We start from the raw sequence: 17,317 nt of genomic DNA, 5'->3' as shown, positions 1-17,317 counted from the left end.
CTTATTTATTTTCAATAATTAACATTATTTCAATGAGAACACAGTGACACTATGCACTTGAACTTTCCTTTTATAACTGAAATTCCATGAACCCTAAACTTTCGGTATTTGCAGTTGCAGTGTTCCGTATAAATTATCCACTCTGCCCCTCCTTCAGTAAGCCACCCAGTCTGAACCTCTAACTGGCTGGTCAAGTTGTAGGCCATGATATTATTATCACCAAGAGAGTAACTTATCAATAGCAGGTTAAGACTGACCGCCTCTGTCTCTGTGTGCAAATGAAACTTGGCACCAGGTCACTAAAGCTTCTATGCACCCTGAAAAGCCTGAGTGACACTTGGGCCCCAACTATTTTCACCTCTGCAACAATTTTTGCTCACCAACAACCCCTATGGTGGCTGAGGGGAAGTCGATAGCAAAGTCAGAGAGGGGTGGTCTCTGAGCTATGCCCTGCCCAGGGAGGCCTGCGACGTGCTACGTCTCAAGTGCTTCAAAGTTCATTCAAAGCAGGAATCGGCCATCGTCACCTGTGCTTGGAATAAAGCCGACTCTGGACAGTCTGAGGCACTTTTCCCAAGTGCTCTGTGACCATCCACAGGGCATGGCAACTTCCTTGAGAATAGCAGGTCCCTGCCAGGGGTCCTCACTGAAGCTCCCACCCCGAGCCCCCAGCAGCCACTGTCCTCAACGCAGTCCCTGGTTCACAGGAGACCCTACCCTCTACCCTCTGTCTTGGGTGTGTGTTATTCAACCCACAACATAACAATTGGGGTTATTGCCCAACCAGTATACAAGCTGCCTATCATCCACAGAAGGACAGATAGGTCCAAAGCAGTCTCTTGTTATTAGAGAAGTCCTTACACTGCAGTGCTAAGACTTGTTCAGCAAACTTAGCATATCTGTTCTTTTCAACCGGGAGTACCCCGCCTCACAGAAACTGTGCTTGCTGTCCCCACTAATATCCCTTTCCACCAACTCTGCACCACACCCAGCACCAATTCCACTCCTAGACAGATAATCAATGAACAACTATGGATCACCATGAAGAAATCACAGTAGGAACGGGTGTGTGGTGTCTAGGACACATAGTCCCGCCATGCCAGGAGCTGGAAGATTCCCACCCAGGCAAGAGCCCTTCAAAAAGCCCCAGCTGATCCACCTGCTCTCCAAACTGTGGGTTCATCCCATCCTAAACAGAATATATCACTCAACAGTGCTAGGCTCATGGGAATCCCACATCCAGGTGAAATACCCTGTCAGCTGGGCAGGAGCACACTAGAACCAGGGCTGCACAGTAGTTACGGAATCCCATTTCTGGATGTATAATATATTCTATGACCTTTGGAAAGTTATTTAACTTCATATAATCTCCGTTTCCTGATCTCCAACTCTGTTGTCACATGAAATAGAGCATATGACTTTGGGGGGTTAAATAAGCATTTAAAGTACAGTTCTGGAGTAGAGTGAGTGCTCCGTCAATTCGGCTGTACTTACTCCAGTCACTGACACAAAGGCAAACAGAACCCACGACCCTGTCCTGGGGTGCTCAGGAGATGACTGCTAACCCTCCTGCAAGCTAACCCAAGGAAGAAGTGTTGGTGTGGCTTTTGAGGATTGGAGCCAGTGTCCGGACAGCCATCTTGATGGTGTGCATGTGATCACAGCTCAGGCCTCCCAAGTTCTGGAAATCAGACCAAACCACGTCAGCACCTGGACAGCAGAGGAGATGCCCTGTGTGCCTCGCCTTGGCACTTCAGTCACGGGCCACCCAGATGCCATTGACTCTCTCCTATTTTCATTTCACCTGCTTCCCTCTAGCAGATGGTTTTTGACCAACCCCGTCTCCACTTTCAAACACAGCTTAGCTTCCGGAAGCTTGCTTTGGAGCAGAACCCATTCACTTTTGAGAAATCGCCATTGTTGGTATTCCATAAGCATTTGTTATGAGTGAGACCCTCTGAATAGGGTCTTATATTTAGTTTCTCCTTGTATGCATCACAAAATCCTGAAACCATCTTCCTACCCATCTTCCTTGACTCCTCTCTATTCATAATCCTCCAAACCCAAAAGTGCCCAGACGTATCACCTCTACCCGTTTTATCTCATGGATCTGTCCACGTTTTGCCATTCTTATTGTTACCATCCTAATTCACAAGAGTCATTTGTTGCTCAGGATGTTGCAGCTCTTTATTTAATGCTCTCTTCTGCTCTGCCCACCTTCAGTCTCCTCTCCATTTGGAAGAGTGGTACTTCAATTAGAATGTGACTAAAACTCTTCAATCCCTTCACAACACCCTTGCAGTGGAATAAGACAATCTCACGATGCCCTTCTGTGATCAGCCTCTGCAACCTCTCCAATCTCACCTTTTACCCTGCTTTCCTCCTTCATCTGATGGGGCATCTGCAGACATCTTGCATTTCTTTTGACTAATTGCTATAGAAACAAATGGTGCCTACATAAAAGGGGAAGAGACAAGATGAATCCACCCACACCCTTCTTGGGCAAATAAATCAAATATACCTGTGTCAACTATGTGTATTCAGTGACTGGTTCTACAGGTGTGCAGGGCTAATGTGCTGAGTATCCAGATTTGCTCCTCAGAGATGTGTTGAGATAATCTTTGAGGTTGTGTTAAACAATGGGCCCAGTTAAAGAAAGTTGCTAATTAAATAAAATAGGTTAAAAAGAGGCGGGGCAGTAAAACCATGGGGTATTCTGGAGGGTGGAGGAAGAAGATAGAAACAGTGAGAAAGGGAAAAGGTAAGTGTGATACTGAGCTTTGGGAATCCAGAGGGTTTTTTTTTGTTGTTGTTGTTGTTGTTTTAAAGCACATATTGTCCCAGATTCCAAAATGCTTCCAGTCTAACTAGCCAGGTATATACTCCAGCAACAAATGCTAGCATAACCACCACCCTGAAGCTGTGTGTAACTGTGTCAGGTAAAACACAGACGGAGGTAAGAGAACAGGCTGGCCCAGAAGGGTTTCTGGCTCTGACAGGGCATCCACATGGGAAATCTATTTGGATACGTGGATTGTGAACTCAGGACAGTGGTCTTGGTACAGATCTGAGCGTGTTTAGCAGATACATCAGAGCCAAGGCCATAAGATCAGGCAGGGTAAGATCAAAGACAGAATAACCAAGGACAGCCTCCCCGCCCCTCAAAATTCGGATTTGTGTGAGTGCACAGAGAAAGAGTTCACTTTACATGAAAATGAATGGAAAAGAGGCGAGGGAAGAACAGAGAAAGGGTGTTATTTATAGACATCATGGGAAGGAAGTTCTCTAAGATAAAAGTTGGCAAGAGTTTTAAATAATGAAAGTCCGTCATTTAAAATGAGAACAACAAAATATGTCCTTAGATTTATTCTTTTAAAAAAAGAGGTCATTGGCAAACTTAGCCCTAGTTAAGAGAATGACCAGAACAAAGGACAAAAGGAGACCTAAAGAGCATTTCCAGTGTGAACGTGCAGAAAGACTCCAGTCTGATCTCACTTGATGTTCCGTATCCAAAGGACAACTAGTGATGGGACAGGGATGTCACAGAGGGTCAAGAATGGCTCATTAGTTTTCTCTTTCCTGGTCTGTTTTTACTTTAAAATGAGAAGGCCTAGATATAATATTATGCTTAAGTTAAAGGGTAAATAAAGTTTGAGCTTTTGAATATATTGAAAAAGAAGGAAAATACTTATAGAGAAAGATCCTTGAGAAGTTGGGAGGCCAGAGGGGGTAATCTAGTGGAACCTGAGGAAAGACTTAGGATAAGAGGACAGAGGAGCCAGTCAGCACATGGACATGCTCCAAGGAGCTTTGTTTGATGGTAGGCTGGTGCTTGGTCTGTGGTTTGATGGAAGGCTGGTGTTTGGTTTGCAGCTGATACAGGATGACCATTTGGCTCTATCACCTTAAGAACATACATTCCCTGTTATAGACAATAGATTTACAAAGTAAACTTGTGAATCAAAACTAATTTTAAGTTAAAGGTCTCTTGAAGGAGAGAGAACACTCAGGAAAAGTGAGACAGGTTCTTTACATATTATTTTTTATTTTTCATGGCTTTTGTCCATAAAGCCAGCTCTATGGCTGCCTGTATGATTGGATCTTTTTGCATAAGCACCACCACTGAAAAGTCAGGACAGTACTGAAAAATTCTCCAGGAGTCACGGAATCCTGATGTAGCCGCTCCTATCAATTCTGGAGACCAATCCAAGATAGATTCACTAATGCCAGAGACTTTATACCACACTGGCAAAGTGTTTGCCCATTCCTTCTATTTAGGAAAAGTACCCAATTCTGTTGTAGTATGATGAGGGCAATAGGGTACTGAAGGGTGCTCCATGGGAAACACTGTCTTGTCATTGGGGAGTCCCAGTTTTTAACTGAATGGGCATACAGTTTTAAGTCCCAGGGGCCAGTGAGACTGACTACCCTGGCTCCCCCATATGCTGTCTTTTCCTATGAGGTTACTTTTAAGCAGCAAGCATGTTCATCGTGGGACCAACATGTGGATCACTTCCACTATATCTAGTATAGCTAAATCCAATTGAATGAATAGGTATAATATGTTTATCTAAAAAAGCCTCCCATCATATGAGCATCATTAGTAACTACTGGACTGAATTCTCCAGTCCACACAGCTGGGTTACTAAAGGGGGATCTGGGAAATAGTCTGGTAAGTTTCCCCATGAGCCCTACTCACCTCACAGCTTAGTAGAGCCAGCAGAGCCACAAACATGGTGGCTGGAGACTTAGGGCCTCTCTGCTGTCTGACTCTGCTCAACCTGATGCGTCAGGTATTCGGGGACAAGTGAGCCTGGTCTACAATGGCCTGGCCTCGGGGATTATAAGGGAGAACTGGTTGGTGAACCATATGATGTTGTTCACAAGTTGAAAAGAACTGTTGTAAGCTGCAGCATTCTCAGTTTTGATCCGTAGAGGATGACCCAGCACTGCAAAAGCAATACACAGAGGAAATAACTTGTTGAGCATATTTTACGTGGCCAAGAAAATCAGCAAGAGTCACCTGTCAGGCATGTGAGGACTGTCAAAGCCAATATTGTGGTTGAATTGAAAAGGCAACCACAAGGAAAGAACACTAGGTTCTTACCAATTGATAGCTTGACTTTTGTCTTTAATAATGAGCTGAGCAACGAAATTATGAAATGAGGTCTGCATAAATACTGAAGTCAGCATTATACCTCGTTTATCCTATAGGTGATGGCCTATTATCTTAAATTAACCTGGGTTATTATATTGAAAGTTGAACTTACCTAAGGCACTAACAGGCAATAATTATAAGGTTTACAAAGAAAATACAAATAAAATTAACGAGTAAAAACATATTTAGTTTGAACAATAGCTATGAACCAAGCAACATAATTTTTTTGCAATCTCAAATATTATATATTATATTTCCTGATTATTTTAAGATTACAGCGATTTTATAACAAAAATCTATCTTTTGAACTTAACTTGAGTGGTTATCTTAACATGGAATAAGGTGAGAGGCACAGTCCTGATTCAGGTGAGGTGGCCTCTTGACAAACCTTAGATAAGGTGTTTTATTTTTTATTTTAAATACTTTTTTTCTAGTAGATGGACATAATACCTCTATTTTTATGTGGTGCTGAAGATCGAACCCAGTGCCTCATACATGCTAGGCAGGTGTTCTACCAACTGAGCCATAATCCCAGGCCCAGGTTATTTTAGTTTTGAAACTGATCTTTGTCTCTTTCTTTTGGTATCATTTATAAAGTCTTACACATTTTTTGAGTCTATATGAATCAGCAAATATAATTTAACATTACTTCTGAAACATGAATCAAACAACTTACGAGAGCTTTTAACCCCATTCTGTGGGAGAGTGGCAAAATGTCTTTACATCCCATGTTGTTAAACTTTAAACCAGGCTCTCTGTATTTTCTTTTAAAAATGTATTTACATTTCCATCCCAGTGTAAAGAGTAACACAAAATTTTATAACTTATGTCAGTTTGTTTTATCTAATTACAAAATATTAAATGACAAATAAATTTTCAACTAAATTTGTTACTTTTATATAAGTCTGTAAGAGACCATCGTCACTGAGAGCTTCAGTCTGAAGAACGCCGGTTGATAAAACGTTCTTTTAAATCTTGTATATGAATTCTTGTATATGAATTCTTTTAGAATATAAAGAAGCCGGTAACAGCACCACAATTACACTGATGTTTTTATATTAACCACATTTAGCTTTTAAAGAAAAATTTTGTCTTAATAATAAACAACTGTCTAAAATAACAATTGTTGCCTAACCCGAATTGTATAAACCTTCATTTTTTTTTAACACTAGTTTCTCTAAATGATAAAACTAACAGACACAAGAAATTATCTTGTTAGTTGAGAGCAGAATAATGTACTAACAAATCCTTATTACTTTAACACAGGGAGGTTTAAACTTTGATTTATTTAGTACATTAATTTTTGACTTGTGTCTAGGGATAGAGTCTGTTTTCCTTCCCTCTTTCAGCCCCTTTTTTAGGAAGCTGAATTAGCCTCTTAAAATGTTAACAGATGCCTATAAAAAGAGGCAAAGCTCCCACTGCCTCTAATCTAGCCTCCAAGATTAGAAATTTTCTTTTTAAAGGAGGAAAAAGCCTTAAAAACTTCAGTTGATTGTGTTAATTATACATAACAAATTTAATTACACATAAACTTCTTGAAATGTATCCTCCACAAATCTTTTGTATTTTATTTAGACATTTTATAAACGTTTACTTTACCAGACAAAAAAAAACTTTTTATCCAAAAACATTTCCTTTAACTTTCCATATTAAAATATACCTTGTAACTAAAACTTTCTTATATCTCTTTCATACTTACTGACCTCTTTCCAAATTTATATTTTGAAACAATCTTTATAAAATTTTATAAAATAATTCAAACAAATTATTTCACCTTAATAAGATAAATTACTTTTGTTTCTATAGTACTTTAATTGGAAATCCAACTGAAACCTCTTACATTCTTTGTATATAAATCACACCTGACAGAATCGTAACTCTTTGCAATCATGTTTTTAGTGAAGACACAGAAACAAAGCAATCTCAAACCTTTTTTCCATTTACCAATTTATGAAAATACATATGAAATTTATGAAAATGCATATAATGTTTAAATATATTTTAGTTAAGAGTGCTTTATTTTATATTTAGCAGTTGATATTTTAGCACTTTAACTTTGGAAGTTAATCAAATGTTTCCTTTAACAAACACATGCATAACTCCTCTCTAAATAATAAAACTTAACAGACACAAGAAATTTTATAACTTATGTCAGTTTTTTTAATCTAATTACACATTGATGTTAAATCTAATTTACTCATTTTTAACTTCAAAAATCAAGATATCAAACAAATGTAGTTATCAGCATTAATCATCTATTTCCTGTTGAAGAAAAATCCTAGAAGCAAGAGATATTACATTTTAGACATGTTATAGAAATTAACACTTTATTAATTGACCACCTAGAAAACCATGAAGTAGTAATTTTAAAGACATCTTTATTTTTATCTGTTTACCCAATTCAAACTGAACTTCTTTTTTTAAGTTATGTAAAGTAAAAAGTATTTAGATCCATTTCTTATTTTAATTTAGGAGCGTTCCCAGGAGTGGGACAGCTCAGAGACCATGACTCAGTCGCTCCAGGACAGACCCCCTTGTGTGGGGTGGGTGTGGTGGACCCTGTTCTGGGTGTTAAGGACACCCCTTCAGTTTCAGGACCTTGGCTTGGACCATGAATCATTCTGTGGCCCATCCTAAAGCTGATCCCAGGCAGTCACACCCCTGACCTCCTCCTGGAGGAGGCAGGTGGGGAAGATATACTGGAGGGGCCCCAGGTGCCCACAGGTGATACAGAGAAGCTGGGCGGGAGCCCTGGCCAGTGACACTCCTGCTGCCTCAGACACACAGCCAAAGCCAAGCTCCACAGGCTGATCCCAGAGCCTGAGGGCCTGGGCTCTGCCCACCCAACAGCCCAGCAGACGGGACACTCTCCAAGCCAAAGCCCAGCAGAAGCCAGGTGGCCGACAGCCATGCCCGTGGGAGGAGTGGGCACAACCGCTGGGTCTGCAGTGAGGTGGGGTCGGTCACTCTCTGAAGGTGACAGAGGCTGCCTGGGCCAGGATGGCATCCAGGCTGAGCCAAGCAGAGCTCGGAAGTGGCTGGGGTTTGCAGGGCTGGCATCCCTTGTTCCTGCTCCCTGCCCACCTCTAAGCATCTGGATCCCCTGTAGACCCACCCCCACCCCCAGCTTCTGGTTCCACAGAGTTTGGATGCTACAGGAATCTCCCCTAATTCTATTTTTATAATTAAACTTACTTCCTTCAAAGAAGCTGATCTGATCTTTAACAGTAACAGCAACAAAAATGAATCCCCTACAAGGTGCCGTAGCACTGTCCATTTTCCTTATCATCTTCTCTGTAGGGACCGTGCTCATTGGCATAGACAAAGGCACTCGTGCTTCAATACAGCCCACAAGACCAAGCAGGTCTTGCCAGTTGTGTGCTGAGAGCCACAGCCCAGTCGGAATGGCCCCTGGCATTTTGCCAGAAGTAATGGTTGAGAGGCGAGCCATTAAGATGATGATAATTAAGTTAAGCTGTCTATAGTTGCTGTGACTGGATGATGCTGGATTGAAACAGGCTGTGTATTCAATTGTATATAGACCCCTGCTGTCCGCCTTGGGAGCCAACTACTTTGGAGTTCTCAGTTCTCCCGATTCCTGGGGAGTGCACGTTGGTTGGTGAAGTTCCAGTGGAGGGAGTTCCAGTTGGTGTGTGGTGTTCCTGGGAGGGCTGCGTGGGTGGCGTGCGCGGGAGTTCGGGTAATAAAGGAGTTCCTGTTTGAACCTACAAGTGCCTCCTGGCGCCTCGGTTATTTTGTGCCCAGCCAGACTGCGGCAGTTGTGGTTGTGATATTTGGTACGAAGTCAACTAAATTCAGCAGAGCACTTCTATCCTTGTCCCATGTGGTGAGTGCCAGGTCCTCTGTGGCTGAGCCAGGACCTGGGCTCTGTTGGTGTCACTGTGGCATTAGGAGTGCTGATGTAGCTCACCTCTGGCAGGATGAGGGTCACGGTCTGTGAGAGAACCCCATCTGAGATGGCAGCCCCAACACTCTAGGTCATCTGTGGGAGCCACAGCATCGGGGAGATGAAGGAGGGCGTTCTGCTTCTAGTCACAGTCTTGTGGCAGGAGAGTGTCCCCCAGGCCAGAGCTCCTTACCTACCAGATAGAGGTCAAGGTGAGTCGGCCTGGAAACCCAGCCTGCCTGTTTCAGTGGACAACATTATGGGACTCACAGGTTTCCACAGGACACATAATGTGAGTCCCATAATGTTGTGCACTGAAAGGAAGAATCAGATGTCTCCGGAATTACAATAGAGACTTTAGTACCCAGCTCCTCCTTGGTATCAGACCCTTTCTTATGAGACCCGTAACTGGGGACAATTAGCAGAAGCACTGCCTCCCGATTAGAATCAGTGGGTCCTATTGGAAGTCCTACAGCTGCCTGACCCACAGACCAAACTGAAGACAAGCACTCCACATGGGGGAAGGAGAAAGCAGTTGGGAAGGTGGGATGGGTGTTTCCTGGGCTCAGGCTGACCAGGCCCAGGGTTCCTCTGCACCCTGCCAAGCCCAGGGCTTCTCCAGTGCTGTGGAGCTGTGTGCCCCTTGTGCTGGGGTTCAACGTGTGTTGTTCCTGGGGTCACCAGATGCAGGTACCACCCCACCAGCCTCGGCCTTCCCTTCAGTTGCTGTGTGAAAGCTCTTCCATTTTTCAAGGACTCCGTTGGCCTCAAGGTCACAAGATGCATGGAAATCCATCATGTTCCCTGAGAATGTGCCCACTGCCGTGTTCTGGGACACTGAAGGATGTGCTTTGGTGAGAGTGAGGTCCTACATTGCATCAAAAGAAGTAACAGAAGTTCCTAGCATCCATATGTGTGCCTCCCCACAGCAGCTGCCCCATACCCCTGTCCCCACACAGGGGGTCCTTTAACAGTTGCCCTCTCCACACTAGATGCAGAGCTGCTGGTCACAGTCCACGGCTGATGAAAAGGAGGCAAGACATGGTGGTAAGGGAGGACTGCAGACCATGACCACTGCATGTAGTCTGGGCCACTGGGCAGACGGTCCATGTCCAGTCTTGTCAAAAGATGACCATGCACTAGCCGAATGATGGACACAGCCCTGCAGAACTGTCTGCCTTTTCTTCTGCAGAGCTTTTAGGAAATCAGGTATTTCTGGCAGTAGGCCTGTCACTTAGTAGCCAGCAGGGGCCAAAGGTCCCTTCTGGTAATCAAGTCATTTGTTTATGGAGATAATTGGTCCATCGAGGTCCGGGCTGGGCATGATCTTTAATCACTGTTTCCATTTGGTCTGTCCAGTTTTATCAGTGGGCTTTGCAAGCATCCAAGTGACAGTGGACAGTTCAGATCACAGTGCCACATGTGGGGGCTCTTGTCAAGATGGTCTGTCTCTGCCAGGGCCCAAGAGCAAGCAAGGATTTGTCCTTCAAAGAGGCTTATCTGGTGACTGTCTCAGGCGAATGACATGTCCCAAATCCAATAGACTAGTGCACCCTAGTGGTAGTTCTCTGTGATTACAGATTCCAGCCTGCACGGAAGCAACACCTGTAATCCATCGGACCAGCAGCTCTAAGGGTTTGGAAGGCACTGTCTTGGCCAAGGATTGTGAAATGTCTCGCAAGGCCTTCTGATGGAAAGAGTGCCCATCAATCATGGTGGCTTTGTGTGTCACCTTGACAAAGGTGCAAAGCAACCCTGGGAGCTATGTGCTGTCTCCACTTCCTGAAGGGGTCTGCCACCCCAGCCTCCATCTTATTATTGTGCACCACCAAGGACAACAAGCTTTGTCTGATGGTGTCTGGAATACTTCTCTGCTTTCCTGATCAGGCTCAGATTGCCCATCGTTGATTTCCATGCCCCGATGCCTTTTTGAGCCAAACTGAGCTACTACATGGTGACAGAGTGGGTCATCACAAGTCCTGAATTAACAAACCAACATACAGTCATTCAGTCAGCACTACTTTTACTGAATAAGCCATTGGGGCTTGGGTGGCATAGATGGCAGACAGGCGTAGACATATCCACTCAATTCCCAATGGTGAAGGGGTACATCCCCTCAAGTGGAGATGATGATGTTCTGCAGCTCAAGCAACGAAGATATCAGTGGTTCTAATGCATTCAGCAATGGGAGCCCTGGTCACTAGCACCCCAAGAGCCCTGCCCCACAGATAAACATAATAGGTCACCACATTCTTCACTAAACCACCAAATATTGTCATTGTAATTCTTCCCTAAGGGAAAAAATATCATCATGTGGGTTCTGGTATCCAAGAACCACAGGAAAGTCGTAATTCCCCTTTATCTTCATAGTAGCATAGGGGAGTTGGCCTCCAGTGGAGACCTGGATGCTTTGGACTCACCCCTACTTACCCCATTCAGCCAAAGCTCTTGGTTCTCCAATGTCCTTTTGTCAAACAAGTCGGCCAGCCAGACTCTCTAGCCTTTCTCCACACCTGTTCTTTAGATAGTACGTTTCCTTTCCTGTGAGACTGGCACATGTTCTCCTCTCAGATGCCTCAGAGATCTTCTTCATGCCATTTCCTTGTCCTCTGCTGCCTCTGATGCATCAGAATACTCCCTTCCCAAGCTCTCTGGTCCCAGTAAAGGATGGTCCTGTAAGTGTCCCCCACCGGGGAAGTTAAGCCTTGCTCCTCACTGTTTCCATGTCCCTCTCTCTCCCTAGCTCATGCAGCCAGCTCATCATGTCCATGAGGAGGGGGCTGGCTTAACCCCATGCATCCCTCTCCCCCCACAGACCAGGCGGCTTCTGCGCCTCCAGGCTCATGCGCCCACCCTAGGCTGTGTGTGGGGTTGTTACCTCTGCCTCTCAGGAAGCCCCATCTGTCAGACGGAATCCTGCTCAGTGCTGGTTGGGTGAAGCTGGTTGCTGTGTCTGAGTGTGTAAGACGTGCACACTCGGCTGCAGCGAGTTCCACCAAGCAGGTTTATTGCTCGCACACAGGGAGCAAGGGACACCAGAGGCGGGAAGTCATTGTAAGCTCATTCCCCAGAGCTCCAGAGAGCTGCCTGGGAGAGTGGCATTCACAGGTCTTGTTTGTACTGCAGCTGAAAGGGTCCAGAAAGCAGCCCCCGGGGGTTATTCTGTTTCTAGGTGAGTCTGGATCAGAGGCCAGGCTGCTCTGGCCAGGTCCTCCTGTCTCCAGAGGTTCATTCCCAGCACTGACTTCTCGAGAAGGACAGTCAGTCGAGAGCTGTCTGGAGAACTGCCCTGCTCCCCACAGCAGCCCACGTCTGCCAGGGTTTGCTCCTTTCCTATGGACTGTCCCTCTGCCTGTTGACGGTGTCCCCAGCTGTACAGAAGCTGGGTATGATGTGCTCCCATCTCGTTTTGCTCTCATTGCTGGTGTTTTGTGGCTTTATCCAGAAATTCATCGCCCAGGTTCCCGGCAAGAGGCCTCCTTCCCCTGGGCTTTCCTAACTCCAACATCGTTCATAACCCAACTTCCCGCAGAACTAGCTATGGAAGGCTGCACCCCAACAATGAGCGAACACCACACTCAATGATGAGGAGCTAGAGCTGTTCCTCCAAGATCAAGAACAAGACAGGAAGCTCACTCTCACCATATCTCCTCAATATAGGGGTCCTAGCCAGAAAACATGGGCCAGAAAAAGAAATAATGGGGCTGGCAAATTGGAAAAAAGTGGCAAAATTGCTTCAGTTTGTAAGTAATGTGATTTTACAGGCAGAAAACCTTCAAGACTTCACCAAATAACTGTTAGAATGAACAAATTAGCTAAATTGCAGAATACAAAATCAACATACAAAAATTAGTTGTGTTTCTATATACTAACAACAAACTACCTAAAAAATAAATCAAGAATATAACCCATTTACAATAACATCAAAAATTAAATGAAGTAATTAGGGATCAATTCAACCAAGAGGGTGAAAGCTCTGCACACAGAAATCTTAGAATATTGATGAAAGAAATTGAAGATGACACAAAAATTAAGACAGTTTATGTTCATGAAGTAGAAAAATTAAAACTGTAAAAATGTCTATACTATTCAAAGGAACCCATAGATTCAACATCAGCTCTGTTAAAATTCCAATAACATTTTTTACAGAAATTGAAACAATAATCCAAAAAATTTATATGAAACCACAAAAGATGTCAAAGAGCCAAAGCAATCCTTTGCAAAAGGAATAAAACTAGAGGCATCAAGAAACCTGGTTTCAAAATATGCTTCAAGTCTATAGTGATCAGAACAGACAGGTCACCAATCTATGGTTGACTGATCTGCAACAAAAATGGTAACAGGGTACAATGGGGAAGGGACTGAGATCAGTGATGTTCAGCAAACTGTGTGTTCACATGCACAGAATGAAGCTGGACCCTCATCTCATACCACAAAGAGGCACCAACTCAAGACTTAAGTTGAAACCTCAAAAGTGTAAAACTACTAGGGGGTGTTTAAAGTTTTGTCTTTCAACCATGAAAAAAAGTCAGCAGGTAATATGTTCAGAATAGCCTTCGCTCTGAGCCCTCAGAAACCAAGAGAGCTCGTGATTTGTAAAGGGCTGGCTCTGGGCATCCTTCAGCAGAATCCTAAGGAACTTAAAGAAGAATCTGGGCCCTGTTCCTCCCACCCATTTGTTCTTCTTTCTATAACTTCCAGGTGGCAAAGTCAGCCAGCTGTGCTGTCCCAGTGCCCCCACTTTTAACTCAGAGAGTGGAAGCTGGCATAGTCCGGCATAGCTGATGACCGTTATGGACATTGCCTAGACTGCCCCTTACCTACAGCTGAATCTCTTAACCAGAGTTCCTTTATGTGGACAGTCTGTGTCTTGTAAATGGACATTTCAATTGCTCATTCTGTGGGATGTTTCAATGACTTGAATATAGAAAGAGATTTCCATGTCTGATACATTCTAAAATTAGAGCCAGCAAACCTTCCATCCCAGTAGCATCTATATGATGATTTTTAATTTGTTATCTGGAAATTCCTGAGATTCTTATTGCTTGCCACTGATGTTGCTTAAAAAGTCTGTGATCAGGGAGTGGGGCTCACAGTGACGAGATCCAGCTAATGGGTATAGTTACCCTGCATTTCCTGTCCCATGCCTGCAGTCCACCCTGGTGGCTGAGGACAGGTGGTTTACCACACACAGGAGATGATTCAACACTGCATAAGCCTAAAAGGAAACCCAGCAAGGACCACAGAACACTCCTAACAGCAGGGGGCAGATGATGTCACCTTGTCCTCCTCAGAGTCATGGTTCTACCTGATCCAGGAGGGAGAGCGTGCTGCTTACCCTAGAGTTACCCAGAACACGTCCTTCAGTCTCTCCTTGCCAAAGTGCATTGAAATGCTGACAAATCAATAACCTCACTAGATCCCCAGCATGGTGTTTCCCCGTAGGAGCTGTTGGAAGTCAGAAGAAGCCAGGAGCAATTTGGAGATATCAAGGCCCAGGACAAAGGGAAAAGTGAAAGCATGCATCGAAAGAACAGAGGTGGTTTTAAAGCACCACTGGCCGGTGTTGTCTTGGGCCACTGTGTCTCTTCCTCTGCAGAGGCCACCTGTCCTGAAGTGGTAAGCAGAGGTGAGGCTCCCGTCTTGCCTGAAGACGCTCACTGAAATCACACTGCTATACGACCTCCCCGGAGAAATGCTGCCAAGACCACTATGTGGCTCTTCGTGCTGAGTCCTTAAAGCCCCTTGGAAGATGAGGACTTCCCAGGAAGGGGCCTTTCACTGGACACCAATGGTTGGCCACACCTGAACCCTGCAACCTTCTCACCAGAGGGCAAGGCAAACAGATGGCCAGCTCATTTCTTGTAATATTTTTTAATTGAATCCTGGTTTATTATTTCTACCATTTATAGCTATTAATTTATTTTCATTATTCATATAAAATTGGGTTCCACTCGGTTTCTTTCCCATAGACATCAATTGAACCCACACAATGTTCCCCACAATGGGTCGTGTACACTGGGATTCTATATTCTCTGTTCTGTTTCACTGCCTGTTTGTTCTGGAAAGAACCAACACTGATTTGTTTATATGATTTTATATTAGAACAATTCAAAAAATATTAAACAGTTTCAAAAATTTACTATTCATCAGCTGTTAGGTATTAATATGTAGTCAAATCCAATTTATAAAGAAACTTCACAGTTGTGATCTTATAATATTCAGTGTGTATCTTTCTTTTCATAAGGAAGTGCATCAACCCAAGCCTATGGTAATCTAGGGGCTTCTTGACATTGGGACCATATTCCATTCCATTCTTTCTTTACCCAGTTCTTGAAGATACACTTGGCAAGGGGCCCGGGATCTACCTGGCAGTGGTGTGCTTGCCTAGGATGCAAAAGGCCCTAGAACCAATATCCATGCACCATCACCAAAAAAAAAAAAAAAAAAAGAGAGAGAGAGAGAGGTGGTTAATGAGTTAATGTAAAGATTCACTTTCTATCTACCTGAGAGGTAGCCTCCTGCTGCACATGAGGTCACATGCAAAATCAGCTTCTTCTCCCATGTGACTCAAAAATTTTAGCAGAAATTTTGTTGGGTCCCTACATTTGCTTCCCTCAACACCAGGCCCGGCAAAGGTAGTCAGCTGCATCTCCAGGCTCAGGAAGGGGCCTTCAGAGTGACCGAGGTACATGCTGCTTACAATGACATTCTGTGTTGACTCTTGCACTGTCCTTGAAAGACCTACTCTTTTTGGTGCATCTGTCTGTACCAGCATTAAAAATTGTCAAAAACTAGTGCACAGAAAAAACTATGAATATGTCCACACCAACAGCTCTACAGAGATCTGCTGCCCTACAATCCAGCACGATGTTCATGTGTCCTCTAGTTGGAGGATAGTGTGATCTTTACTGTGCTTGGTGTTTTCCGACTTGTATTGTAGGTTTTATTTTCTGGGAAAGCAACCTCATCTTCACTGTCTGTTTGCAGGTTATTTTCCTAAATGTTTTTGAAGTTTTCTTTTTTCTGTACTTTTTAAATTGTTTTATCCAACACACACACAAAAAAATATCTATACCATGGGTTAGACTTGAATTCGATTATATTTATGCTAATCTGAAGAGAAAGGAATGGTTTATGAAAGTATCTTTTCTACCTGAAAACATTTAATGTTTTCTATTCAGAGTTTTCATCTTCCAAGAAGACATTTCCCTTAAATGAGTTATGCCCTGTCCTAAATGTTTTGCCTCTTTATTTTTTCTTCTGCTAATAGAATTTTTTCATGCCATTTTTACGTTTCTATTACAAGAGCAGAGAAATACTATCTTTTAATACTGAATTTGCAATAAACTCCATTGCCATAGTCTGTTGTTAGCTAAGTATGCTAAGTATGCTAAGCTCCACAGCCGGTAAACAACAATACCGTCAGCAAATAAGAAATGTTTTATTATTATCTCCAAGTGTATGCACACAATATTGTTTTCCTTGTATTTCTACTTTTATGACAACTCTCATGTCCAGGCTAAATAGTAATGATGCTGGGCATCCTTTTAGTTAGTTAATAGTGTTAGGCATCCTGAGTTTAGTTAGCAATTTTCAGTGTTTCATTATTTTTGAAATACCTACTGTTGGAGATTTTCAATTAAACTTTTCCTATTTAAGTTTTCACCATCTATTTTCCTTAAAGTTTTATTTTAATTAGGAATAATATGGATTGTATTAAATATCTTCTCTCTCTCTCTCTCTCTCTCTCTCTCTCTCTCTATATATATATATATATATATATATATATATATATATATAACTTTTCTCTGTTAGTTTTTAAGTGTCTGGATGTATTTCCTGATTAAGACACCCTGGAATTTCTGGAATAAAACCTACTTGGTCACAGAGTGACATTCTTTTAGCTTATTGTTGATTTCTCTTTGATAAAATTTTATGTAGAATTTTTCATCTGTATTTATAGTAGAACTTTGTTATAATCATTATTATAACTTGGTAACTTATGCTGAATTCATACAATAAATTGTATTGTCCTTCTAACTTTCTCAAAATTCTTCCATGAACACTTGTATAAACCGATTTTAAATGAGATAAAATTGGCTATGAACTTATCTGCTTCTGTGCATTTTTACACAGGCCATTGACCAAGTTTTCAACCATTTTAGTGCTCAGTACTCTACTAGGCTTTTTGTTTTTGTTTTCGTTTTTTCCAGTGAAAGGTTCTTTATGACCCCTTTAAATCTCAA

The sequence above is a fragment of the Marmota monax genome, unplaced genomic scaffold (assembly GCF_021218885.2).
Source record: "Marmota monax isolate L192 unplaced genomic scaffold, Marmota_monax_Labrador192_F-V1.1 WCK01_AAM20220418_F8-fsc00022, whole genome shotgun sequence".
Taxonomy (NCBI): Eukaryota; Metazoa; Chordata; class Mammalia; order Rodentia; family Sciuridae; genus Marmota; species Marmota monax.
The sequence above is the reverse complement of the archived record's forward strand: the minus strand, read 5'-3'. Positions refer to the sequence as shown.